This window comes from Camellia sinensis, chromosome 11, assembly GCF_055761805.1.
Source record: "Camellia sinensis isolate YWXY chromosome 11, ASM5576180v1, whole genome shotgun sequence".
NCBI lineage: Eukaryota > Viridiplantae > Streptophyta > Magnoliopsida > Ericales > Theaceae > Camellia > Camellia sinensis.
The window spans coordinates 54,395,950-54,422,556 of record NC_138971.1 but is presented as its reverse complement, the minus strand read 5'-3'; the positions used below and the strand labels follow the sequence as shown (position 1 = coordinate 54,422,556).

The 26,607-nt window shown below is 35.5% G+C and overlaps 1 long non-coding RNA gene across 2 annotated transcripts; it reads left to right on the top strand.

Moving 5' to 3' along the window:
* Positions 1-11,080: 11,080 nt before the first annotated feature.
* On the top strand, positions 11,081-25,382 carry LOC114303628 (uncharacterized). Of its 2 annotated transcripts, XR_003643805.2 has the most exons (3): positions 11,111-11,769; positions 12,052-12,104; positions 16,514-25,382. It is a non-coding gene; the product is annotated as an uncharacterized LOC114303628 (long non-coding RNA). The 2 variants fall into 2 exon arrangements; XR_003643804.2 differs by lacking the exon at positions 12,052-12,104 and having other exon boundaries at positions 11,081-11,769.
* Positions 25,383-26,607: the final 1,225 nt, after the last annotated feature.

Here is a 26,607-nt window from a genome sequence, read left to right as displayed (position 1 = left end):
TGTATTGAGCTAGTACTCCTTTTTGTAACCAAGTGTTAACTTGGAAAGCTGTAAGCCCGTAGGTCATTTACTTTTGTTGTTAACATGTAATACAGTTGTAAAAATTACTCTGATGAATAGAAATGGCTGGTTTCTTTTATATCAATGCATGTCTAAAATGATGGGTTTTATGTATTATTTTGAGGGCGTTACAACTTGGTATCAAAGCGTACCGGGTTCGAATACCTTGGGTACGTAGGAAGTGATTAGGATCACAATGGGTTTGTCTCGCTTGATAGAGACTTAGATGTAGTGTCATATGCTATGTGCTTAATTGATAACATGCTTATATGACTATGCGGGTATGGGATTTAGTTTCTAGGATGTTGATTAGATCCTTGGGTTTCTGGAAGTCTTGTTGGAAAAGCACTTGATCAATGTTGTTTCTAACCGGAACTCTAGTAACGCCTTGGGACTATCATTATCCGGAAATGAAATTCGTAATTGCTTACGTAACTATATGCTTACGTGGAGTGAATTACAGTTGTCCATGCATTAGGACGCGAGTGTTATAGCTTCGGCACATTTGTGAATGTGGCAATAGTCTTGGTTACCTTTATTAGAATGTCAGGACGAGGACGTGGTAAGCGTGGCAGGCGTGGTAGGCAGGAGATGCCTTTACCGGATGACGTTCCGGCAATGCAGGAGGGAGTTGGCCCGGCCAACGTGGCCGAGCCAGCGGATCAGCAGGCTATGGGCGCCTTGGCCCGAGAGATAGCGGGAGCCTTGGGTATTCTCAGAGCTGAGAATCAGGTTGTTGAGGCAGGGCCTTCATTCTTGAAGAGGGAATTCTTTCGGTCTAACCCGGACGAGTTTGTTGGGGATCCGAAAGAGCCACTTAAGGCTGACGAGTGGTTGGAACAGATGGAGAAGACGTTCGAGATGCTTGGCATCGAGGACGGGACTTTGAAGGTGACCTTGGCATCCTTCCAGCTAAAGGGAGATGCGGGTCAATGGTGGAAGTACGAGAAGGGTAGTGTTGGCGGTGCACGGGAGGCGTTTGTGAATGCTTTCCAGGAGAAGTTTTTATCTTCAGCTGCAAGGGAGAAGTTGAGGGAACAGTTTTGCCAGCTTAAACAGCAGGGCTTGTCAGTGGCCGAGTTTGAGGCTACTTTTACTAGTCTGTCCAGGTTTGCACCTGAACTGGTGGCGTTCGAGGAACGTCGTTGCTTTGAGTTTGAGCGGAAGTTGAGGCGTGGACTCAAGCTGAGGGTTGGAGGGTCGTTTATCCAGGAGTATAGACGTTTGGTAGATACTGCTGCTCATATGGAGATTATGATGCAAGAGGAAGACGAGGGGCAGAGAGGCTCCAAGAGGAGCCAAAATGGTCAGGGTGATGGCAGGAGACAGAGGGGTTCTAACCCTCAACAGTCTCAGGGTGGTTTGGCCAGATCGACCTTTCCAGTGCCAGGTGCGGGCTCTGGGAGAGGTAGTCAGGGAGGCTTGACTTGTTTTGCGTGTGGCCAGCTGGGTCACAAGTCTTCGGTTTGCCCGCAGAAGGGAGGGGGTCAGCGAGCTGCTTCTTCTTCAGCTAGACCTCAGGGCCAGAGTCAGGGCAGGGGCCAACATTTGTCTTACTATCAGTGTGGTCAGCCTGGGCACCTGAAGAGGTTTTGCCCATAGTTGAGTGCCACTTCGGGCGCGTCTGGTTCCAGGCAGACGCAGGGTTATCAGCCAGCTCAGTCTGTGCAGGCCTCGAGGGCCAATCCGGGAGCTTCGTCGTCCCAGTCAGTGCAACAGTCTTTTGCTTCTAGAGGTGAGCAGGTGGATCAGGGGCCTACAGGGCGCATGTATGCTGTTACCGCGCAGGACCTAGTACCGGCTCCATCGGTAGTGAGAGGTACCTTCCTGTTTTGCAACTCGGTTGCTAGTGTATTGATTAATACAGGTGCATCTCATTCTTTTGTATCTGCTGCATTTGCATCTGTTTTGGAATTGGAGTTGGCACAGTTAGCATCTCCTATATGTGTAGTATCGCCTGTTGGTGGTGAGTTGATCTTGAAACAAGGTGTTAGAGGTTGTGATATGGAGGTCGCCGACCATAGGCTTCCTTTTCCTTTTGTTGTCATGCCCATGAAGGGTTTTAATGTTATTCTGGGTATGGACTGGCTATCGTCATACCGAGCTGTTATTGTCATTGATTGCTACCGCCAGAGGGTCACGGTTTGTACCTTGAGCGGGGAGTGTTTCCATTTCTTGGGAGATCGGGTTGGTAATGTGTTGCCACCGATGTATGATCCGCGAGGGCGGAATGAGCTTAGTGGTCTACTTGCTAGCTTTATGAGGGGTGAGTGTGATGAGACCCAGATTATTTTGCCGATGGTGGTTTATGAGTATTCGGATGTTTTTCCCGAGGATCTCGTTAGTTTGCCACCTCACCGAGAGATAGAGTTCTCTATTGATTTAGTGCCCGGCACAGCGCCGATTTCTATGGCACCTTATCGTTTTGCCCTAGCCGAGTTGAGTGAGTTGAAGAACCAGCTCCAGGAATTGCTAGATAAGGGTTTTGTTCGCCCTAGTGTTTCGCCGTGGGGAGCACCGGCCCTCTTTGCTAAAAAGAAAGATGGTGCCTTGAGATTGTGTATAGACTATCGGAAGTTGAATCGGGCTACGGTCAAGAATAAGTACCCTATGCCCCGTATAGATGATCTGTTTGACCAGTTGAAGGGTTCCCGTTGTTTCTCTAAGATGGACTTGAGATCGGGTTACCACCAGTTGAGGGTCAGAGAAGAGGATATTCCTAAGACGGCATTCCGTACGCGGTATGGCCATTATGAGTTTCTGGTGATGCCATTCGGGCTTACCAATGCACCGGCAGTCTTTATGGATTTGATGAACCGGATCTTCTGGGAATTCTTAGACCGTTTTGTAGTCGTTTTCGTGGACGACATTCTTATCTATTCGCCTTCTGAGGAGGAGCACGAGGAACACTTGAGAGTGGTGCTTGAGTTACTTAGAGCCCATAGGCTGTATGCCAAGTTTGGGAAGTGTGAGTTCTGGCTAGGGGAAGTCAAATTCTTAGGCCATGTGGTATCCGGGGAAGGGGTGTCTGTAGATACATCCAAGGTTGAGGCAGTGCAAGATTGGGCACAGCCTAAGAGTGTGTTTGAGATCCGCAGTTTTCTTTGATTAGATGGGTATTACCGTCGATTTGTGAAAGATTTCTCCAGGCTAGCTTCGCCGTTGACTAGATTGACGCGGAAAGGGGTCAAGTTTGTATGGAGTGAGACTTGTGAAAGTTCGTTCCAAGAGTTGAAGGTTAGATTGACCACCACTGCAGTTTTGATTATTCCGGGGAGAGGGTTAGGTTACGCGGTTTATTGTGATGCCTCACGAGAGGGTTTGGGTTGTGTGTTGATGCAAGAGGGGAAAGTGGTAACTTATGGCTCACGTCAGTTGAAAATACACGAGAATAACTACCCTACACACGACCTAGAGTTAGCAGCAGTGATCTTTGCCTTGAAGATTTGGAGACACTACCTTTATGGTGAGAGGTTCGAGGTGTTCTCGGACCACAAGAGTTTGAAGTATCTGTTTACACAGAGAGACTTGAATTTGAGGCAGAAGAGATGGATAGAGTTCATGGAGGACTATGATTTTGAGTTGCACTATCACCCGGGAAAGGCCAATGTTGTGGCCGATACCCTTAGTAGGAAATCCATTAGTGATGTAGCTTGTATAGCCATCCGGGAATGGGAGATGTTGGGTGCGCTTGGCGAGTTTGATTTGCTTCTGGGCGAATCCGTTGAGGCTGCGGCCTTGTTTTCTGTTGTTGCGCAGCCCACACTTGTGACTAGAGTGTTAGAGGCACAGAAAGGTGACCTTGAGATAGAGTCCTTCTGAGAGAAGATCTCTAGTGGAAAAGTTGAGAAGGGTTTGACGGTGTATCCCAACCAGAGCGTGAGATACCGAGACCATTTGTTTGTACCGGAGTCTTGCCGAGAGGAAGTACTCCGAGAGTTTCACCATTCACGCCTTGCGGTGTATCCGGGAGGCACTAAGATGTATCGGGATTTGGGTCGCCAGTTTTGGTGGCGGGGCATAAAGAGATATGTGGCTGTTTTCGTATCGAAGTGCCTTACTTGCCAGCAAGTGAAGCCCGAGCATCAGAGGCCAGCGGGTTTGTTGCAACCCTTGCCTATTGCCGAGTGGAAGTGGGAGCATGTCACTATGGACTTCGTTGTAGGTCTTCCGAGGACTCAGCGAGGTAGTGATGCCATTTGGGTGGTTGTAGACCGGTTGACTAAGTCGGCGCATTTCATTCTTATGCGCGTGAGAGATTCGGTAGATCATCTCGCCGACTTGTATATTCGGGACATAGTGAGATTGCACGGGGTCCCAGTGACGATCGTCTCAGATAGAGATCCTCGTTTTACTGCTAGGTTGTGGCAGAGTTTGCAGAGTGCCTTGGGTACTAAGTTGACTTTTAGTACGGCTTATCATCCTCAGACTGACGGGAAGTCCGAGCGTACTATTCAGATCCTTGAGGACATGCTTCGGGGTTGTGTCCTTGACTTTAATGGGACGTGGGAGAGGCACTTGCCCTTGGTGGAGTTTGCCTACAACAACAGTTTTCAATCTAGCATCGGTATGGCACTGTTTGAGGTCTTGTATGGCCGACCGTGTAGGTCTCCAGTGTGTTGGGCCGAGGTGGGTGATGTACCTTTGTTGGGTTCGGAGTTGGTTAGGGAGACGACGGAGAAAGTTGAGCTTATCCGTAAGAGGCTTGTTATAGCCCAGAGTCGCCAAAAGAGTTATGCCGACCGTCGGAGGAGGCCTTTGGCGTTTGAGGTAGGTGATCATGTTTTCTTGAAAATATCACCTAGGCGAGGTTTGATGAGGTTCGGGAAGAGTGAGAAGTTATCCCCTCGGTTTATTGGTCCCTTTGAGATCCTCGAGAGGATTGGAGAAGTTGCTTATCGTTTGGCTTTGCCACCGCAGTTGTCCGGGGTTCATGACGTCTTTCATGTTAGTATGCTTCGGAAATATGAGTCGGATCCGTCCCATGTGTTAGATTGGACCGACTTGGAGGTAGATGAGGATGCCTCATATGAGGAGAGACCGGTTCGGGTCTTGGATAGGCGGGATCAAGTCTTGCGAGGCAAGACCATTCCCTTGGTAAAGGTTTTGTGGAAACATCACGGAGTGGAGGAAGCCACTTGGGAACGTGAGTTGGAAGTCCGTGAAAAGTATCCGGACATGTTTATTGATGAGTAATTTTGTAATGAAATTTTGTAATATTGTTGAACTTTAAGAGCATTGTATATGTCTTAAGTTGTGAAACATTGTGAATGTTTGGGTTAATGGAAGTTTGTTTTAACATTGCGTATGTTAAGTATATTGTGGAAATGCAAGCATGATATAAATGTTGCATGTGTTGAGAAATTGTGAGAAACATGTTGAAATTGGTAGATTTCAAAAGACTGCATGTTAATAATGCAGGTTGCTATGAATAATGTGTTTTGCCTCTTGAAAAGAGATGGGATTGACCGGTAATGGGTTGGGTCGTTTAATATTATGTTGTAATATTGTTGAGAATGGAGAAAACCTGTTTTTGAAAAACTTGTGTTTAATTTCGGGGACGAAATTCTTTAAGGGGAGGAGGTTATAGCGATCCCGGTTGTCCCTTTACTGTTCTGTTGTATTCCGGACTCGGTTCCGTGAAGTTGGTAGTTGTATCTATCTTGTTGTCATCCTTTAATTCCGCTTGATTGAGTTTTAGGATGTTTTGGGCAGGGTTGTTACAGGTTGGTTAGGCCTTGGTTTCAATTCCTTGTTGCCCAGTTTTTAGGCAGTCCGCTCGAGCGGGTTTTCTTGCGCTCGAGCGGGGATTGCACACCCCCAGTATTTCGCGTCCCTGCAAAACTTCTGCAAGTGTGATTTTTACGCTCGAGCGGGTTTCTTTACGCTCGAGCGGTAGCGCTCGAGCGGTTTGTTGGCGCTCGAGCGGGTAGTACCTTTTTGGTGTAAGTTCTGGGAGAGGGAAATCTACGCTCGAGTGGACTGGTTTTCGCGCTCGAGCGGATATGCTTTATTCTTGTGTCTTGGCGCTCGAGCGGGCCTTCTTGCGCTCGAGCGTGTCCAGATTTTTGTTCTTGACGCTCGAGCGTTGTGTTCTCCGCTCGAGTGGGAATGTCGTATATCAGTTAGCAGCTGGGCATTTTAAAATAACTTTTTATACTCTCTCTCACTTACTTTCTAAAAAGCCATTTGAGAGCTCCTTTCTCTAAAACCATAACTTCTCTCTAAGTGTTGATCTAGCTAGGGTGTTTTCCTCACCTTTGGTCTTTGCGAAAATTGGGTTGATCGTCGAGGGCTTTACTTTGATCCGAAAATTTCGAGTTTTGGAGCACGTTGAGTTTCGACATCTTCTTTCCTTGAGCTCTGAAGTTGAGGTAGGGATTCCTACTCACTATTATGGTCTTCGACATAGATTATTGGTAGTTTTGATAAGGTGTTGAAGTTGGTTGATTTTGGTACTTAGGGTTTCAAAAGGGTATAAACGAGAGTTTCTTATTTTGATTCTTAAATATGTATTTTGGGTTTCAAAATAATGACTTTGTTGTTGGTTGTTGATATATAGGCCATTGGGTCGATATTGGAAAATGGGGTAGAAAACCCTAATTTGTTGAATAAATTAATTGGTATAATTAATTTGGAAAAAATTGTGGACTTAAGGAATTGAGTTGGAAATAATGAAATTGGCTCATTAAGTTGTGAAATGATCGAGTTGGATTTATAAATCGCTCACTTTTGAAAACATTGATATTTTATCTGTTGGAACTTTTATTATCTGTTTAGAAATAATTGCTTGGGCTACCGGTGGAGGGTAGTTTTGATTGTTGTAGACAATGCATGATGATTAGGCAAACTAAAACTAATCAATTGGATATGTCATAGAGTATGACGGTTGATAGAATACATTAACGTTGTGTATTGATTGATGGTGCATATGACCTATGTGTATATACATTGTGTGTGTGGGAGGAGATAGGGGATGTACTCCACGGTTTAGGGGAAGATAGGGGATGGACCTCTAAACCGGATGTTGTTTGGGAGGAGATAGGGGATAGACTCCACTGATACAGCTCATATGCTTGTCAGATAATGTGTTGATATAACTCATAGGCTTATCTTTGGAAGTGTTGAAACAGCTCATATGCTTGTCATTGGAAGTGTTGATATAGCTAATATGCATATCTGTTGAAATGTGGATATAGCTTGTATGCTTGTCTGTCGAGATATTGATATAACTAGTGTGTTTATCTATTGTAAAATGGGAAATGTTTAATATGAGCCATTGTCTCATATAAGCGGTTGGCCAGGGTCTGAGCCGTTGATGTAAATTGTGTAATTGATAAGAAATGGAAGGTGGAATGGAATGGAAATGGGTTATGAATCGGTTTATGGAAATTGAACATTTATCCATTGCTAATGTCTTAGTCATTGCTCATACTGTGTTTAGCATATCTCTACTGGGCTGTGGCTCACCCTTTATGGGACATCATTTTCAGGTACAGGTAGCATGCCACCTCCAAGGACATAGCTTGGGAGGCTAGAGGCAGGCGGATTGTTTTGTTTATTTTCTTTTGGTGTATTACATGTAAATTCAAGCCAAGGGTTTTATGTGTATTGAGCTAGTACTCCTTTTTGTAACCAAGTGTTAACTTGAAAAGCTGTAAGCCCGTAGGGCATTTGTTTTTGTTGTTAACATGTAATACAGTTGTAAGAATTATTCTGATGAACAGAAATGGCTGGTTTCTTTTATATCAATGCATGTCTAAAATGATGGGTTTTATGTATTATTTTGAGGGCGTTACAATTTTGACATTTTAGAACAGATGGCCCGTGATATACTAACCGTTCCTATTTCTACAGTTGCTTCGGAAACAGCTTTTAGTGCAGGCGGACGGGTGCTGAGTGACTACAGGAACAGGCTTTCATCCGAAATGGTTGAGGCATTGATGATATCCAGAGATCATATGCATGCGCTTACAATAAGACAAAATTTTAGTGAAAATGAGCGAATTCAATATGATTTGGATGACATATCATCGGGCAACGCGGCTGAAATGTCTGTCTCCTCCGATGATTTTTCAACAATTTATTTTTTACTATTTCATTTCATTTCGTTTTTTTCTTGGTTTTTTTTTTTTTGTATTAGATTATTGAGGTGGAGTATAATGCAAATGATTGGTAGGCTAATACGTGCCAACCTAGTTGGGATGTACTTGATCTATGGTGATGCAATTGTTATACCATCATCAGTAATTTACACCTAATTTATTTAATAATATCAATTTTTGTAATATTTTATTTCATTTTGAAATAAAAATTATTCATTCAATAAATGTTATATAAATAATTTAATATTGTAATATTGAAAGTTTTAATTTCATATATATAAAATTATTAATTTCGAAAGAAAAAAAATTACATAATTGCATACTTTTTTAGTTATAAGTTAATAATTAAAAAAACATAAGTCATACATAATTAAATTTAAATATCACCATGAAACATTACATAACCAAACAAACATTTCATTAATCGTAACTAAAATACTCTAATATAATTTTTGTTTTTTAATTTTTTATTTCTAATATTAAAAAAAGCCCGATTAAACCCGGCTCGCGACATAAGGCCCGAGCCCAGGCCCTTATTATGAGTGGGCTTGGGTCTGGGCCCTACCTTGTGGCCCATGGGCCAGACCGGCCCGCTAAAAAAAAATGAGCCGACGAAGGCCGATTGGGCCGGCCTGGGCCATTATTACATCCTTAGCTAAATGTACAAAACTAATATGTACAGAAAAATACATAAAAGCTAAATGTACAAAACTAATATGTACAGAAAAATACATAAAAATTGGTACTATCCTTGTGTCATGTAGTCACAGAGAAAATAAAATAAATATAACACGGAAAACCAACAACGCCAATAACAAATAAACATATAATGCAACAAATTTAAACCACACATGGTGACTAATTTTGTTAATCTTTTGTTTTAAACGGGCTAGTCAAAAATCACAACGAAAATGCTTTTGGAATTTCATTGAAAATTACATGTACACTCTTTTCTTCATTAATTTCATTTAAGTAGATTATTTATTTTCTTCATTGAAAATTACATGTAAACTCTTTTCTCCATTAAGTAGATAAATAAATAAAAAAAATTATATTTCATAAAATGTCATAAATTATAATAAAATTTCATAAATTATAATAAAATGTATAAAATTCACATTTATTTTTTATATTTTTTTCTTAAATTCTATTTTTTTAATTTTATATTTATTTTGGAGGTTTTAAAAATTTATTATAACTTAATTTTTTAAGTTTACCTGTTACCTGAATAGCAAGTTAAATGTATTTTATTAATAATTGAATAGTAAGTATAGTTATTAAAAATAGTAAGTATAATCATATTAAATAATAAGTGTACTTAGGTTTGGTTTGGGAAGTGAGTTAACTTTTTAATTTTTTTGGCTATTTTTGCCTGGGGCTAAAAAGCCTAATTTGGGAAGGACTTTTGGATTTTTTATGACAGAAAGAATATAATGATTATGAATTAGATGTGATATTTTGTCTTATTTGGGTTAAAATGTTTATTTTATTTTTTGTGGCTATTTTAGTCCCAAACTCACCCAAACCCACTTCCCAAACAATGGCTTAGTTATTATGGTAAGTTGAAAACCACTTTTTGGTTTCAAAACCATTGAAAACAATCTTATTTTTTATGAAACTATATAGATTTCTTAACCTGATTTTAATTATTACCAATCAATAGCTAGATTTATTTTACTTTTAGATCTAATGGTCCAAATTTATTTATGTGTGGTACATAAGAGCATCTCTAATGGTTATTGTTATAATGTCATTGCTATTGCTATAATTTGGTAATAAATAGTGCTATTTTGCCAAATTATAGCAATGGTGCTCCAATAGTCATTTGCTATTTTGACAAATCTCAACTAACTTTCCCTCTAAATTTGTAGGTATTGTTTGGATATAGATTTTTTTGTGATTTTATTTTTGTTTATTTTTATCTTTTGTGACCTTTTTTTAACTGTCTGTAAAAAAAATTATATATTTATATTATTCCATACTAGACAAATAAAAAAATTGAAAAATTGAAAAAAAAAATAGTGTATGTATCCTTGACTTCACGTATTCATATGAGTTACATCTTGCCACTTGATATTATTTTGCAAGATTGGCAAACAATATTCAAAAACAAAATATTTGTTTTCATCTTTATGGTATAACAGTTTTGCTTGAAACATCTATATTAATAAAATATTAAATTAATTAATTAATTAATTTTTATGTGAGACAAAATTAAAAAAACTAATATAATAAATGAAAATGAAATCTTACCATATCAACTTGTGATGCCCCACTTGGATGTAGATTTTCGACTTATGCTAGACACCCACGAAATTTGGTGCAACATTTCATGATTACACCCTATCGAGATGATATAGACACTTGCGTTCTTTAGTGATCATTCTGCAGCGAGCAATAATTTTCAAAAATTCTTTCCAAAAAATGAGCATGCGATTGCGAATTTCCAACAATTGGGTCTTCAGTAACGTAACACCAAGCTCTACAAATTGTCACATCTTCTTGAATAGTGAATGATTTTCGTCTTTTTGTTTTTGATGGACCTTCCATAGTAATTGGCCAAAAAAATTTAAAAAAGAAAATTCAAAAGTAATTTTGAAAGTTTGCTATCAAATGTAATTGAGATGAAGAGAGGAAAAAAGAAATATAAAATTTAAAATATGTGCTGTAAATAAAATTGAGATTGAGGTTTTTATTTATAAAAATGTAAAATATGACCGTTTGAAAAAAATATGAACGTTAATTTATAGTTAAAATTTTTTTTTTTGATTTTATTTTAGGTAAGATAAATCACCACCGTCCAATAGAGTACCTTCCAGATTGAAATAGACCCGTTGGCTCATGTTACACATTCCAAGAGAGTACCTTTACCGTTGGATGATATAGATCCAACGGCTGAGATCAAACCTTATCTGTCTATCTCTACACTACCTCTCTCATTTCCTTTTCCTCATTCGGATTTACCCCATCACTGTATCTCTCCTCTATATATCTCTTACAAACCCTATTTCTCTTCTCTCTAGCTTCGAATTGGAGACCGAATGGGGGTAGAGTTTGGGGGTTTCAGAGAGGCGTTTGGGGATGAGAGAGAGGGAGCGATTGAAGGAAGGAGAGGGAGCGAGTGAGATCACCACCAGATCGACGATCGCCGATTCATCAGGAGATAAACGATCGAAGAGACTCCTGTCTCTCACTCTTTTCGGACTCTCTTCTCTGTATATTCGAATTGGAGACCGAATGGGGGTAGAGTTTGGGGGTTTCGGAGCATCATTTCTCAAATTTGGCAGCTGCCATATTCAACCACTGGAGCATCATTTTTCAACACAGCCTGCAGCTCCAATGGCAAACCATGGGAGATGCTCTAAAAATCACCTTCATGTATCATAGAAAAATCCAGCTCAGATAGGTACAGCAGAGACAGATAGGAAAAGCCTGAAAGCCTGAAGCTCAGATAGGTACAACAGACCAATACTCAAGCCTGAAAGCCTGTGTGTCTTTCTTTATACTTTCTCCGTCGCTCTCGCTCGCTGTGTGTACATCTCATCCTTATCTTGGCCGATGGATCGATTCGATTTGCTTTCTTCAATCATAGAGCTATGCAAAGGTATATACATAACATCTTCATCTTCATTTTCGTCGTCATCTTTTATCGCCAGATCTGCTACTTCTTTTTCCGTATCCATACAGATTATTTTATTCTTATTTAATCCTGTCTGTTTTTTGTTCATCTGCTTTGGATTTGTTCAGATCCCTAAAATGCGAGTTTGTGTTTTTCTTTCCTACTTGTTCTGCATCTTGATGCTTCATTCATGCTTATATTTGTTTATTTTGTAAATCTGATCGTCAGATTATTGTTGTTAATTTCGATCTTGGATTTTCTGGTTAGGGTTTTTGTTCGATGAGATGATTTATTGGGAATGGTCTGTATATTCTGTGCAGGTAATGGTTTGTATTAGTTAGTTGGTACTTACTATGACATGCTTTACATTCAGCCCCTTTGATTATAGTTTATCTTTACGGTAAAGTTAAAAAATTATTAAAAAAGTTAAAAATCCAACAAACTATATAAAAAAAAGTCAAAAATTCTCTTTTCTTTTTATTTTTTCACATTTTTTTGTAAAAAATCAAAAAGTCGTCATAAACATACTAATTCTTTTAATGCATATTTTAATCAAAAAAACCAAAATGTTACTAAAATAGCATGTTCCTGAACGAGGCCTTAATACACTTAATCTAGTATTAATGATAAATCTAGATTCACCTATGTGTAGTAAGGCAACCCTTTTTAGTTTAATTTGATTCAATTTGTTTTTTATATTTTACTTTTAACATAAATATACAGGCATACTAGATAGAAAAACTACAAAAAGACTAACAAATATAACAAATTTTGGGCCTAAATAAGGCCTAAAAAGAAGTGAAATATAAGTTTAAAAAATTTTGAAATTTTGTCAAGTCTAAACCACAACCAACCCGATCGCACCAATCCACATCCGCCAACTAAGCAGACGGATGCGGATTAATTTTTTTCAATCCGCCTACTTTTGGGCGGACGGCGGATGGAATGTCACCCAACCCAACCTAAACCACGAGCACCCCCAGCATTCGCTATGTCATTAATTGTATATTTTAAGTTATCAATAAGAAATATATCTCATTATTTAACTGGTAAAGCTAAACAAAGAGATAAAATTACAAAAATTATATTTATGATAAAATAATTTACTTGTCATTCCTTTAAGTTCTTTAGTTTTATTGTATTCTATGTTAAAGTTTATCCAATTATATATAGTTAAAAATTCTATTAATATTTTCTATTTAAATATGTTAAAGTTTATATTTAATTGTGTGAATGCCGGGGACCTATAAAGCATTGACACTTCAAAACACGTGTCGTATCTGTGTCGGATACACGGACATGGTGGGGACACGCATCCCCTTATTTAATTAATTTATTTTTAAGGGACACGCTAGGGTCACTTTTGGGACACTAGGGACATTCTGACATTCTAACTTGTCTTTTCCCCCATTTTCTTTAATGCTTTTGATGAATGTTGGATGTTGGATGTTGTATGTTGTATGTTTATTATTTTTTTCTTGGATTGAAATTCTTGGATCATCTATAAAAAGATATAAATTGTAAGTATTAATTTAAAAGTTTTTTTTTTAAATAAATAGAATTAGAGTTAATTTTTGTTAATATTGATTGTCTGTAAATGTAATATTAATCTAGATAGCAAATAAAAATATATGAAAACATATTTTACTCACTTGTTCCCGCTGTGTCCTTGTTCTCATTTTTTTGAAATTGCCATGTCCATGTTCGCATTCGTATCTGCGTCCGTGATTCTTAGGTGGGGACCACCTTGAGTCCATTCAATCGCAACTCGTTTGTAATCATCTTGATGCAGATTGAATTTTAGAAAATAAGTATTTTTATTTTATTATTTTATTGCTTATGTCCACCATAGTAGTATAGATTCGGAACAGAGTAGCAGTTTAGGAAATTGCCTTATATTTTCTTCTATTTTTGGTCGTTGTTTTTCCCTTCCAAATCTGGTTGTTTCTTAGTTAGGTCTATAATTTGCTTATAAATATTGGATGTAAGCCTTAGGGCTCTAGAGAGAGTTTTTTGATTAATATATTTTGAGTTTTATTACTCTTTGTTCCAACTTTGGTTAATTCTGTGTGAATCAATTTTGGTTGAGCCTTTAAACTCGGTATTCTTGGGGAATCAACGGGTCTAAAGAGGAGTCTTATTTCCGGTATTCTTGTGTGAATCAACGGATCTTAAGATTGTTACTATTATTTCGATAAGCACTGCATCACATCTATTGTTCTCGTTATTATTGTTGTTATTATTATTATTTATTTTACTATCAAGAGAGAGTTATAAATATTTGTAAGTGTGTAGCATCAACGAAATATATTATGTTGAGAAAAGAATTATATCATTTTATAATTTGTATTACAAAATCTTATAATTTAGCACTTCTAATTATATAGATAAATAGATATAGATATTACTATAAAAAAATTAAAACACGAGACAGCATAGTTCTTAAGGTCAAATTGTAGAGCTCGAGAGCGTCATTTCGATCCGAAAATATTGTGAATCCGGCAAAGTCAATTTTCGGGACTTTTGCTTCCTTTAGCTACTAATCTGAGATAGGAATTTTCTTAACATCATATATATATATGTTTTAACATGATTATGTGGTATTTTATTAGTTATTATGATTTGAGAAATTAGTGCTTCCTTTAACATGATTATTTTTTTGAGAAATTATGCATTAATGAGGATTAACTCTAAATTTTTGAATTGGTGTTTGAATTTGTGGAACCTTGAATTTGTGAAGATGGAATTTAAATTGAGGAAACCCTATATTTGGGGAAAATGTAGAACATTATTGGAAATGGGAGATCATTGTTGAAATTGCGAAATGTTGATGCATTGAAAATTTTGAAAATATTAAAATATTGGAAATGCTGAGAAATATTGAAATTTGATGATTTGGATATATTGAGTATATTATACTGTGGTGGTGTTGAAAAATTATACTCTAAATTATATTGTTGTAATTGAAATATTCTGTTAGAGATAATTGTTTTTGGCTATCAGTGGAGGATAACATTGATTATTGTAGAACTAATAAGCACGGACACTTCTAAGAAGGTGATGTATCCTTGTCGGACGCTGACACTCTTCAAAATATGTCCTATTTAGTAATTTTTTTTTAAAGACTTGGACACTCTTTGGGGACACTTGGTGGACACACGTCTATCGCTTAAGCACACGTGCCTATTGATTAGACACAGGTGAAATTAATTGTAAGTTTGAACAAAATAATTTAAGATATAATAATAAAACAAAAATCATATAAATTTATAGGAATTGGTGTCATATTGCATTTTTCGTTATCTTTGAATGATATATTTATATATATAACATATAATAAGTATATAAAATTATATATTTTATGCTTGTCCCCCACGTGTCGTGTCCTGCATTTTTTGAAAATAGACGTGTCGGCGTGTCCATGTTCGTGTCCATGCTTCTTAGTTGTAAAATGATTATGAAATTAGGAAAAATTGGAGAACTTTGTGAATTCATGCATCCATCCATTGCACTCTCATGGCTTTACATTGACATTGTGCTATTATTTTGAAACTGATGGATATGTTGAAATGGGGTAAATACCTTGATAAATCCGGTTAAGGGTTGTAGTTGTTTGAGAATTAAGTTGGCTTGTTCCAATTTCCTTCCAGTTAAGAGCCAGTAAAATGGTATTTGTAGTGCTCTAAGAGATGTGCCGCCCCAGCCAAACTCCCCACTTGACAATGTCTTTCGCCCGGAGTCGTATTTACTGTCCTATATTTTGTTGAAATGAAAGCTCATTTGATTGGCTTATGAATTCTGAAAAATGCATGGCATGATTCTTGGAAAGAAACTATATTTTGGTAGGGCATATCATTTGCATAGCATGATTATAATCATATTAAGGCATATATACCTTGTTAAATTTATCTCTACTGGGCCTCATTTCAAATTACAATGATATGCTTACCCCTCGTTGAATGATCTTGGAGATCTTTTTGGAACACCAATCTCGTTTTTGTATTGTTTGTTTTCAACTTTTGAACTTTAAACTTTTGACCCCGTTTGTTTTTAGAGGTAGAATGGAGGGGATTGATAGTGAGGGATTAAGTAAAATTGTGTTTGTTTTGATGATAGTTAGTGTAGGAATTGTTAAATTATTTTTATACAAAAAAATATAAAAAATTAAACATAAATATTTTTAAAAAAATTCCCAATATATAAAAAATAAAAATAAATAAAAAAATTTCTAATCCCCTCACTATTTTTCTAATACCATCTCTACCTCCTCCTTCCCAATCCCCCTTCTAAGGCCTTTACTAATACCAAGGGATTAGGAGTCCTCATCTCTCAAAACAAACACCCATATAGTAGTCTCACCTCAGTATCAATAATCCCAATCCCCTCCCTATAACCCCAAACAACCGGGGCCTTTATATAACCCCAAACAACCGGGGCCTTTATGTATGGGATAGAGGTCCACCCCTTTTTTGTATCAGGGTTCTTAACCTTGAAAGATGCGAGCCCGTAGGATAATTTATTTGTTTACTTTAATTCTCTTAGTTGATTTACGTGTCATGGTTTGTGTAAAAACAATGAATGTATTTTGTAACTTCCAAATAAGATATCCAATGAGAAAAAGAGAATTATTCCTATTTATGAGATTGTTGTATTTTATGTTTTTACAGTTTTCGCACTTAAATAATGGGTTGATAATATAAAATTAATTGTAAATTTTGGGATGTTATAGTAAATTTCTCGAAGACTATTGTAGAAAAAAGAAGTATGAAGTGTTGAAGCCTCTCGTGTTGTTCTCGTTGAAATGCCACTAGTACACAGCAGAGAAAGAAATTTAACAAGAGATTGCGAGAGAATAACCTTCAAATTATGAGAGTTTTTTTATCGGGTAATGTATAATTTCATTTTTTCTTCCAATTGTGTTATGGTTACACCTTTATTGATTATGATTATGATTATGATTATGATTATGATTATGATTATGATTATGATTTTATTTTATTTTATTTTATTTATTTAAAAAAGATGTTGCAAAGAGTTTAACCAATAGATATCTTCTTGCGGGGAGAGTTGACTACCGGACATTCCATGCTTTCACAACTTGGTCTAACTTGACAAACGAAGATCAATTTCTAGTGACTATATAATTTTATAAATACAAGTAGAAGCTAAGTTAGTTTAGAGAATTCTCCAATTTGGTGCGCAATCCCAATATAGCCAATGTTTTGGACTTGGGTGTAGACTACTGAAACGACTATACTGCCATAATATTTAAAAGATTCAACCTAAGCTTTTACGATTGGTTGAACATGCAATTGAACATTTATAAGTCCTATTTCGGACACTTATGCTATGTCAAGTCCTGTGTAATTTCTTATAGAGTTTCAAGTCTTATTTAGATAGGAATGTATTCCACAAGATCCTATGAGTTGTAAATAAATGGTATTAATATACTATTATACACTATAATGGCAAAACAATATATAGGAAATTGAATGTTACCATAGATCATATCTATATGAATGTGAATTTCAAAATACATGAACAAGTAACATTTTCAACATTTTCACATTTAATTTAAAAAATCGAAAACCTAGTGAGTTTGCAAAACGTAACGTGTCACGTTACGTTACGTTTATGTAATGTACCATCTGATATGGTCACGTTACGTTATGTTTATGTAGGTGTCACGTTATGCTTCGCAAACTTAATCTATGGTAACATTCAATTTCCTATATATGATTTTACCATTATTTATGATATTAACAACTAATATTGAGGGTAATTGTGTCAACAAACTTCACACAGGATTTATGGGAACATAAGTTTTTTAGTAGGACCATATGTAGCATAAGTCTCCCTAATAGGACTTATAAATAATTTTTCCTTGTTTCTTTCATTAATTTCTTTTTTTATTTTATTTAAAAAAAATCGACTTTTTTGCTTGATTTTTCATGTGATTATGTACGTATTTATATAATTCCAGGGATCATAAATGGTATTCGAGCTTTCCATTACCAAAGACTATACCATGACAACTTAATAAACGGTGTTATAATGTCAGATAACGGTACCATTAAACTAGTGAACTTTAACTATAATAAGCAAGGTGCATATAAACTTATAAAATATGTTTCGAACTAGTATCCTATATATTTACTTCATCTTCTAGATTTGCTGTTTAAATATACATGTGTCATGCATGCTATAGGTTATTTTGAATAAGGGATGAAGAAAGATTTTGATGAGTTCCAGTTTTTGGTATTGCAAGTTGTAGAAATGTATCCCACTAAAAATGGTAATGAGATGAACATGTTGTTTTATCTCTCTTTCTTCAGCTTGAAAATGAATTATCTGATCTAAGTATAAATGGTGGCATAAGGTACTAAATTTTTTTTAAACATAATTTTTGCCCTCTTTTGCTCAAAGCAAAAAATACTGATTCTGTCGATTTTTGTATTTTTTTATATTTATTTTGTAGAACATATGCTTACTTCATGTACCACAATTCCTTGTTCGATGATGGGAATGATCGTTATAAAATAAGCCATGAGTTATGAGATTATAGCATGGTAATAGGGATAATTTTTGTACTATGATGACACGATGACACCATATACATGATCATTTGGTGGATGAGGGTACCGCCATATTTTATATTTTACAAGTTTACGAATAAGGAGAAAACTAAAGATTGATACCAATAGGCTATTAATGTTTTATCTTTTTTGAGAGACGCCTATTCTCATTTTAGAAAAATAAATTTGTACTCTTTAAATTGATAGTAGTTATTAATTTTTATTTTTGATTGCTTTATTTTATTTGATAACGTACAGAACAGTGAAATTGACGAATCAACAATAGAAAGGTACTTGAATAAATTGTTTCTTGATTTCATTCTGAAATTATATTTTAAGTTCGTCAAAAAGATAACTTGTCGATACTCAATCGTGTCTGGGTAAACAAATATTGCTAAATTATTTGTTTGTTAGTTGTTAGTCTAAAATATGTTCACTGACTTATTGTTTGTGACGTTTCTTTCTTTGTGAAGGTATGAAATTGTCCCATTTTTTCGGACGGGGCTTCCTTCCCTCCTATAGGAGGAGTTCATGAAATTGCTTCACAAAACACAGAGTTTGGGGGTAAGAAAGAAAGAAGTCACTACTACTACATACCTCCATGTTCTTACAAAATTTGTGTCTTTTACATTATAATGTTCTTTTATCGGTAGATTTGAGATTATCAATTTCTTCAAAGAACCAATTTCAAATCTGCCGATGAAAGAACATTATAATGTTAAAAATTAGCACATTTTGTAACAACATGGAGGTGTACAGTAGTAGTAGCGACTTCCTTCTTTCTTATCCCAATCTCTGTGTTCTGTGAAGCAAAATTTCATAAACTCTTCCTATGGGAAGGAAGGAAACCGAGTGCGGAAAAATGGGACAATTTCATACTTTCACAAAGAAAGAAATAGCACAAACAATTAGTCGGTGAACCTATTTGGACTAACAATTAAATAATGTGAAGATTATTTGCTTACTCAGACATGGTTTGAGTATTGACAAACTCAAAATATAATTTCGTGATGGCATCAGGAAACAATCTGTCAAAAAAGATAAAAATCAAACAACTCGGTATCTGCTGTAATTTCAATCTTTGGTTTTCGCCTTACTTGTAAAATATAGAATCTGCTGGTACCCGCATTCACCAATTGATCATGTATCTAGTGTCCTCGTTTAATGTCATCATGGTATAGAAATTACCTTTATTAATCATGTTATAATCCCAAAACTTATGGATCATGTTATAACGATCATTTTCATCATCGAACAAGGGATTGTGGTACATGAAGTAAGCATATGCTCTACAAAATAAATATAAAAAAATACAAAAATTATGAAAATTAGTATTTTTTTGTTTCGAACAAGAGGAGGCAAAAATTAGGTTGTGTCACCATTTATACTTGGATTAGGGAATTTATTTTCAAGTTGAAAAAAGAGATAAAGTAACAGGTTCATCCTTACTATCATTTTTGGTGGGATATCTTTCTACAACTTGCAATACCAAAAACTTTCAAGATCTTTCTTCATCTGTTATTCGAAATCAATTATAGCATGCATGATACATATATATTTAAGTAGCAAATCTAGAAAATGGGGTGGATATATAGGATAGTAGTTCAAAACATATTTTTATAAGTTTAATATATCTATACCTTGCTTACAGTCAAAGTTCACTAGCTTAATGGTATTGCTGTTTGACACTGTAACCTCATTTATTAAGTTGTCACGGTAGTCCTTGATAATGAAGAGCTCGAATGCCATTTATGATCCCTAAATACGTACATAACCACATGAAAAATCAAACAAAAAAGTTGGTCTTTTTAAATAAAATAAAAAAAAAATTAATGAAATAAACAACTAGTCTTGCTACTTGAATGGGGTAAAGAATTCTTTTGTCACCATTAGAATTATACTTTCAAATATTATGGCAGTATGGCCATTTTGGTAGTCTACATCAGCTTCTTCTGCTTGCATTTTATAAAATCATAGTCATTGGAAATTGATCTCTGTAGACCAAGGTGTTAAAGCATGGAATCATAGTCCTTGTAACATCTTTTTAAAATAAAATAAAGTCATAATCATAATAAATACATAAATATAATAAAGCAGCATATCAGAACACAATTGGAAGAAAAAAGGGATTATACATTACCCGGTAAAACTTTCTCATAATTTGAAGTTATTCTCTCACAATATGTCACACACAGTCTTTGAAACTCCAAAACCCCGTTCCTACTTGATGGTGTTTGGGAAGTACTTATTCAGGAATAGTTCCTTGAATTGCTCCCAAGTTAAGGTTGAAATGTCGTGAGTACTTTTCATCAGTGATCAACTTCATCATCCAATTCATATACAGCTAGTGCAATTCGGTCGGCTCGTTCCCATTGTATCCAACATTTTCTCAATCTAGCGGAGCCAATTCTCCTCTACTCTCAGGTTTGGCATGTGATTTCGTGTATCCATTGTCTATTGAACTTTAACTTCCAAGATTAATTAAATTACTCTTAAGAAGAACACAATTTAATTGACAAATTATGAACATAATGGTGGATGCCAATGACTACCCAAAAACGAGCAACCATTGCATAGATAGAGGATGGGCCATTGCAGGAACTGAAAATCCCTAATCATTTTGGAAACCAAATTTTGGAAGAATTAGGACAATAGTTAAGGGGGAATAGGCAGAATAATAGGATCCATCTTTTCTTGGAGTTTAGAAAGTCAAGGACCTCTAGGGGTTCCTGATTACAAATCTAAGCTTGGTTGTTTCTGGACCAGTCTTCTGGGTCGTTGTCCTGGGATGAGCTAATTGCTTGCCCCGATGTAAAGCATGGTGAGATCGCTGACTGGGCGGAACCCTAGTTCTCAGCTTGTGGAATGTGCCAAAACCGTAGCCCATTCTATAAATTTTTGGTCGTCTTTCTCAAGCTCGAGTGCATGCTTGAGGGCCCGATACTGACTCTTGAGTTGGCATCGGATCATAGGCCCTCTTTTGATCGGGGGTGGGATTCACTTCCTCGTAAACTTTTTTACCTCTTCGATTACACCTGAGGTCATAAATTGCGGGTCAAGAAGTTCAATGTGGTGTTGACCCAGAGAGGTCGTGGTACCAGACGTTTGTATCAGAGGCCTAAGTTCAACACTATTATTTAATATGCTCTAGTTATCTTTTTCCTTATACACTAATGTATTACTATAACACTATTATTTAATATTAACTTAAAAGAGACTAATAACAGATTTCCTTTCTTTAATGTATGATAAGTTGTGACGCCTCAAATCCAAGGGTTAATATACCGAAGGTCAGAGGAGTCAATAACCACTTTAGATAATAAGTAACGCGGAGATAGATAATAATTACAATGTTACAAATTTTAATTAGTGTAACAAAACGGTTTCTAACTTCGTTTAAGATGGCTTCAAATGTCTTCGGCTCCATATGAGTTTGGAATGCCCAGTAAACATGATGAACAAGTAAACAATTAGAGAGTTACAAGGTCGGTAACGTACCGTGTAGCGCGAATGCCTTTACCCCGAATGCCTTCTACTGTTACGTACCGCGTGTAGCGCCAACCGAGGACCTCTAAAGAGACGGTAAAAGAGCCTTGCCCATTCCTTCCTTGCATCCTTACACCAAGCACCTAGGGTCCGAATATAACCAATCCAGTCAAGAGTTTCGAAATACCACTTGCGCAATACTTTGCTTCAAATAGTGAACACGTCCCGCCAACCAATTCAATTCAATTCAAATACAACATTATCTCATAACATTATTCAATTGATCGAAACGCAGTTACCACCCCAATTAAGTTTTAAGTTAGAACAAGTTAAGAACATCAATTCATTAACTATAACATATGCAAATATCATATCAAGACGTGAACAAGTGATAATAAGCACATGCATGAAGTTAAGAACATCAATTCATTAACAAAAGTAAAAATTTCAAATTTGGTGCACTTTAAATATTGCAATTAAAGAGACATTTTTAGATTTTTCCTAAACCTGGCCTTTCCATAATTTTTATCTAGTTTTTAGAATATTTTTCAGAAGTGGCATAGCTTTTCTAGATTTTTAGTTATTTAAAAAATACTCCAGTGCTGTCTAGATTTGTACCTATTAAGAGAAAACACAAGAACACAATTAGAACACATCTGAAAATAATGTTTAAAACCTCTAAGAACATGGTATTTGAAAGAGCAAAATAAAAGGTACGGTGGTAATGTGGCTGGCTGGTTATTTGCACAATTTCTCCTCTCCACCACCAAACTCTCTCTCTCTTTTTTCTCTCTCAGCCGTTGGAGTAGTGTGTGTGTATGTGTTCAACAAGTGGGGATGAGCGTATATTTATAGAAAAAAAAATGGTAAAAAGACTACCCTTGGTTCCAATTAATTGAATAGTGCTTTGATTTAGTTTAAATATAATGGAATGAGGGATTAGGCTTAGGTCTAATTTAATTCCTTCTAATTATAAGTACATGCATATATTTCAAAAAACTTTTAACTTCACTTAACTTTCTCAAATTATTGCCAATATCAACTGATATTGGTAAAGCTGCCTTTTGCAATTTGAATTTGAGTTCAAACTTCTTAGAATTTGATTTGGAACCCAGTTTGACTATAAACCCTACCAACTTTACATGGCTTAAATGAATTATAAACCCTAATAAGTTTGTTCTGAAAGCATAAATTTGAGGGTATAGCCTTTTTGCACACTCCTCACCGGAGTGAAAAGCATGGGTTTGATTTGGAAAAATAGTTTCGTCTCCATCAGTTTGGGATTGTTCTTTCTTTCTTCCTCTTTTCTGGTTTGAGGTAGGGAATTCTTTAATGTTTTACATGATATTTAGCTTCATTATATGCTCCTTGAATAGTGTAGCACTTTGAGGGATTTGGGTTTGATTTGGATTTGATTTGGGTTTAATTTAAATTGATTTATAAAAGAGGGGTTTTGGGATGGTTTCCTTTGAAATGTTGTTGGAATGATTTTGTTGATGAAAAGTATTGGAAACTACGAAAATTGCTTTTAAATGAGGTTTTTTGAAAGAAACAGATGTTTGAAATTATGGAAATTTGGAGATTATTAGCTTAAACAATATAGGAAATGGATGAAATCTTAAAAGAATGTTATTATTCTTGTTTGAGTTGGAAAAGAGGAGATTTTGGAATTTATATCTATCACTTGGAATTTATCTTTTGAATAGAGATATCTGTTTTGGTTATCGTGGAAGATAGCATTGCTGCTTGTAGAAATTGCATATGAACTACGTTAACGAAAACCCACTGCATATGTTTTACACTCGTTTTGAGAAAATTGAGTGAAATATCTTAGTGAATCTGGTTAGGGATATGGTTATGGTTAATTAAGTTGGCCTTTGTGTCATTGTTGAAAGTTCAGAATTTTGTGTGGTTAGGATGCGATTCTTCCGGTTAGTTGCCAATAAAGTAGCTTTGGTAGTACTTTTATAGTCTACTTGCAGACACGTACCTAGAGATTCCTAGAGTGTGTATTTACTGCCCTGTTTTTTGTTTTGGAAGCAATGGTTTATAAACTGTGATATAAACTTGGCATAGTATTGTTTTGAAAAAGAGAAAGCGCATGTTTTATAATAGCATTTCGTATGCATCATACAGATCATTAAATTTATATCCACTGGGCATTAGGTCACCCTATGTGGAAACAACTTTTAGGTGCTAATAGTATGCCTCTGCCAAGGGCTTTATTTTGTAAATTCGTTTTGTATAAGCCTAAGGCTTTATTTTTGTATTGGGTTTCAACCCACCTTTGTAGTAACCAAGCAATGTCTTGACAATTTGTAGTCAGGGCATGAACTTATCTTTGTTTCTTTTGTTTCTATATATTTGTCACATGCTCTAGATTCATAATCTAGGATTGGTGGATGTATTATTCATAATGCATGCGACGTCTTTTGTATTATTTTTTTAGGAAATCAATGAATGAAAGGTAGTTCTAGAAATGTTGGTCACCTAAATAATTGAGATTAATCAGCTTCCGCATGTATGTTTGAGAGTAATGAGGTATATCGATTGTTGTTATTTTCGGGGTGTTATTGCCATCACTTTAGTTTTTGTTTTCCTTTTCCTTTCTTGGACTCATGGTTCTAATAGGTTTTGTATTAATAGAGAGTAAAGTTGTGTTAACCATTTGCTAGTTGGCTTGGCAATGATATAAATATATCAATTAAGGCTGGTATAGTTTTCGTTTTTTTATTTGTGGTTTTCTTATTTGAACTTCCTTGAAGAAAATATTTGAATTTTTGGAAATATTTTTTGGTGTACTTTTCTTCTGTTAGATGCCTTTTCTCTACAAAATTTAATTGTATTTGCTTATATGGATTAAAAATCTGATCCTAATATTTTTGGTTGTGCTTTTTCTCTTCTTTTTGTTTTTGGGGGTGCTTCTTTTTTTTTGTTTTGTGTGTGTGTTTTATTTGACATCCATAACTACTGTCAGGAGTTCTATTTTTCTAGCAGTTGGTTTCTTACCTATTGATTTTTATATTTATCAATTTGTATCGTTTTGTTATTATTATTATATTATTATTATATTTTTCTCTATTTAAAAAAAAAAAAAAAAAAAACTCGTTTGCGGAACATGTCCAATGATGAATACGGAAGTGTGGAGCATTGAGTGTTACCCCCATGAGGAGCTGCGTGTTTCGATTGTAGTTTTCTTCAACTCGAGCAATAGACACAGATTGGACGAACCATTGCCTGAGCCAGTGTCGCCGGAGAAAAGCTCGTTTTCGACAATTTACAATATCAGATTACATGCAAAGGTTCTTCAGTAAAGAGTTGGAGGGAAAGACCTTCACAAATTACTATAGGCTTTGAAACACAAGATAGACTTGCATGTATGATTTGTGTCATATAAACAATAATGATTGTCAATGTTATTTGTGAAATTATGCATTTATAATTGTCAATGTTGAATAATTTATTCTCAACTAAAATTTGTACTCTTGTTGAACAAATTTTTATTGAAAATTATGAAGTTATAAGATGAGAAGGCAATGCTCATGGTGAAACAATATTGAGAATATTGCAAGCGATATATATTGGTGATCGATTGTACTATTTTATTGGCCACAGTACGACAGCATTTTATGAATTTATGTAACTTTTTTGTTTAGAAAAAGTTGACTACTAGTCTTTGGTTACAATGGTAAATTACAACTTAAATTAACTTTTTAAAATTTATTTGGCCAGAAAAGGTGAAATTTTCTTTCAGTTACAATTTATATTTTTTGTTAAAAACAAATTTAATTTGATTTTGATGATGATTTTTAAAATTGGTTTATACTTTCAGGATCTTGCGTCTTTTATGAAATCCTATTTTTGTACTTAAGATGTCATTTTATTTTATTTTATTTTATTTTCTAGAACTTTGCTTTAATTTAATCTATAACATGTTCAATTAATTTTGTAAAAGTTAACTTATTGTCACTAACATCTATAAAGGTGTATTTGTAACAAAGCAACACAAGAACAAACAACAAAAATTACTCGCAGTGGACAACCGACCTAACGATAGGACGTTAGCTCTGAGATGGTTTTGGTTCTATTGAGCTCTGCATCCCCAATTGATGATTATATATAATTTGATTGTCCGAGAGGTTGTCTAGCTAGTGTAAAAGAGATTTAACTAGTCATCCATAAAGACTTGATTAATCGGAATTTAGCAAGTAATGGTTATATGATTAATATCTAGCTGCTAAAACTTCCACTTTTCTATAAAGAGCAAGTCGTGAAACACAGATTTAAACCAGAATACGTATATGTTTGGATTGATTGATTTGGAGAGAGAATGATTGATTTGGAGAGAGAAGAAAAGAAATTGAGTGATATGTATTTCTCTTATTTATTTGGATAACCTAAGTAGAGAGAAATAAGAAGAAATAGAGAGAAATGGAGAGAAACACATTTCTCTTATAAGTTTCATTTTCAATCTTTCCAAAAGTGGAGAGATTGAGAGAGAAAATAAATCACTATTTTCATAATATCAATTTTGTCCCTATAAAAATAAAAGAAATAAAATGATTGAAAATATAAAAGGTTATTTTGGTAATATAACATAAAATAATTTCTTTTCTTTTCTCTTAATGAAACCTAACCAAACAAGAATGAGAGAAATCACAATCATTTCTTTTCTTTTATTTCTTCCTTATCCAAACAAAAAGAAGAGAAATCACAATAATTTCTTTTATTTTCTTTTCTCTTATTATTTAGGTAATCTTTT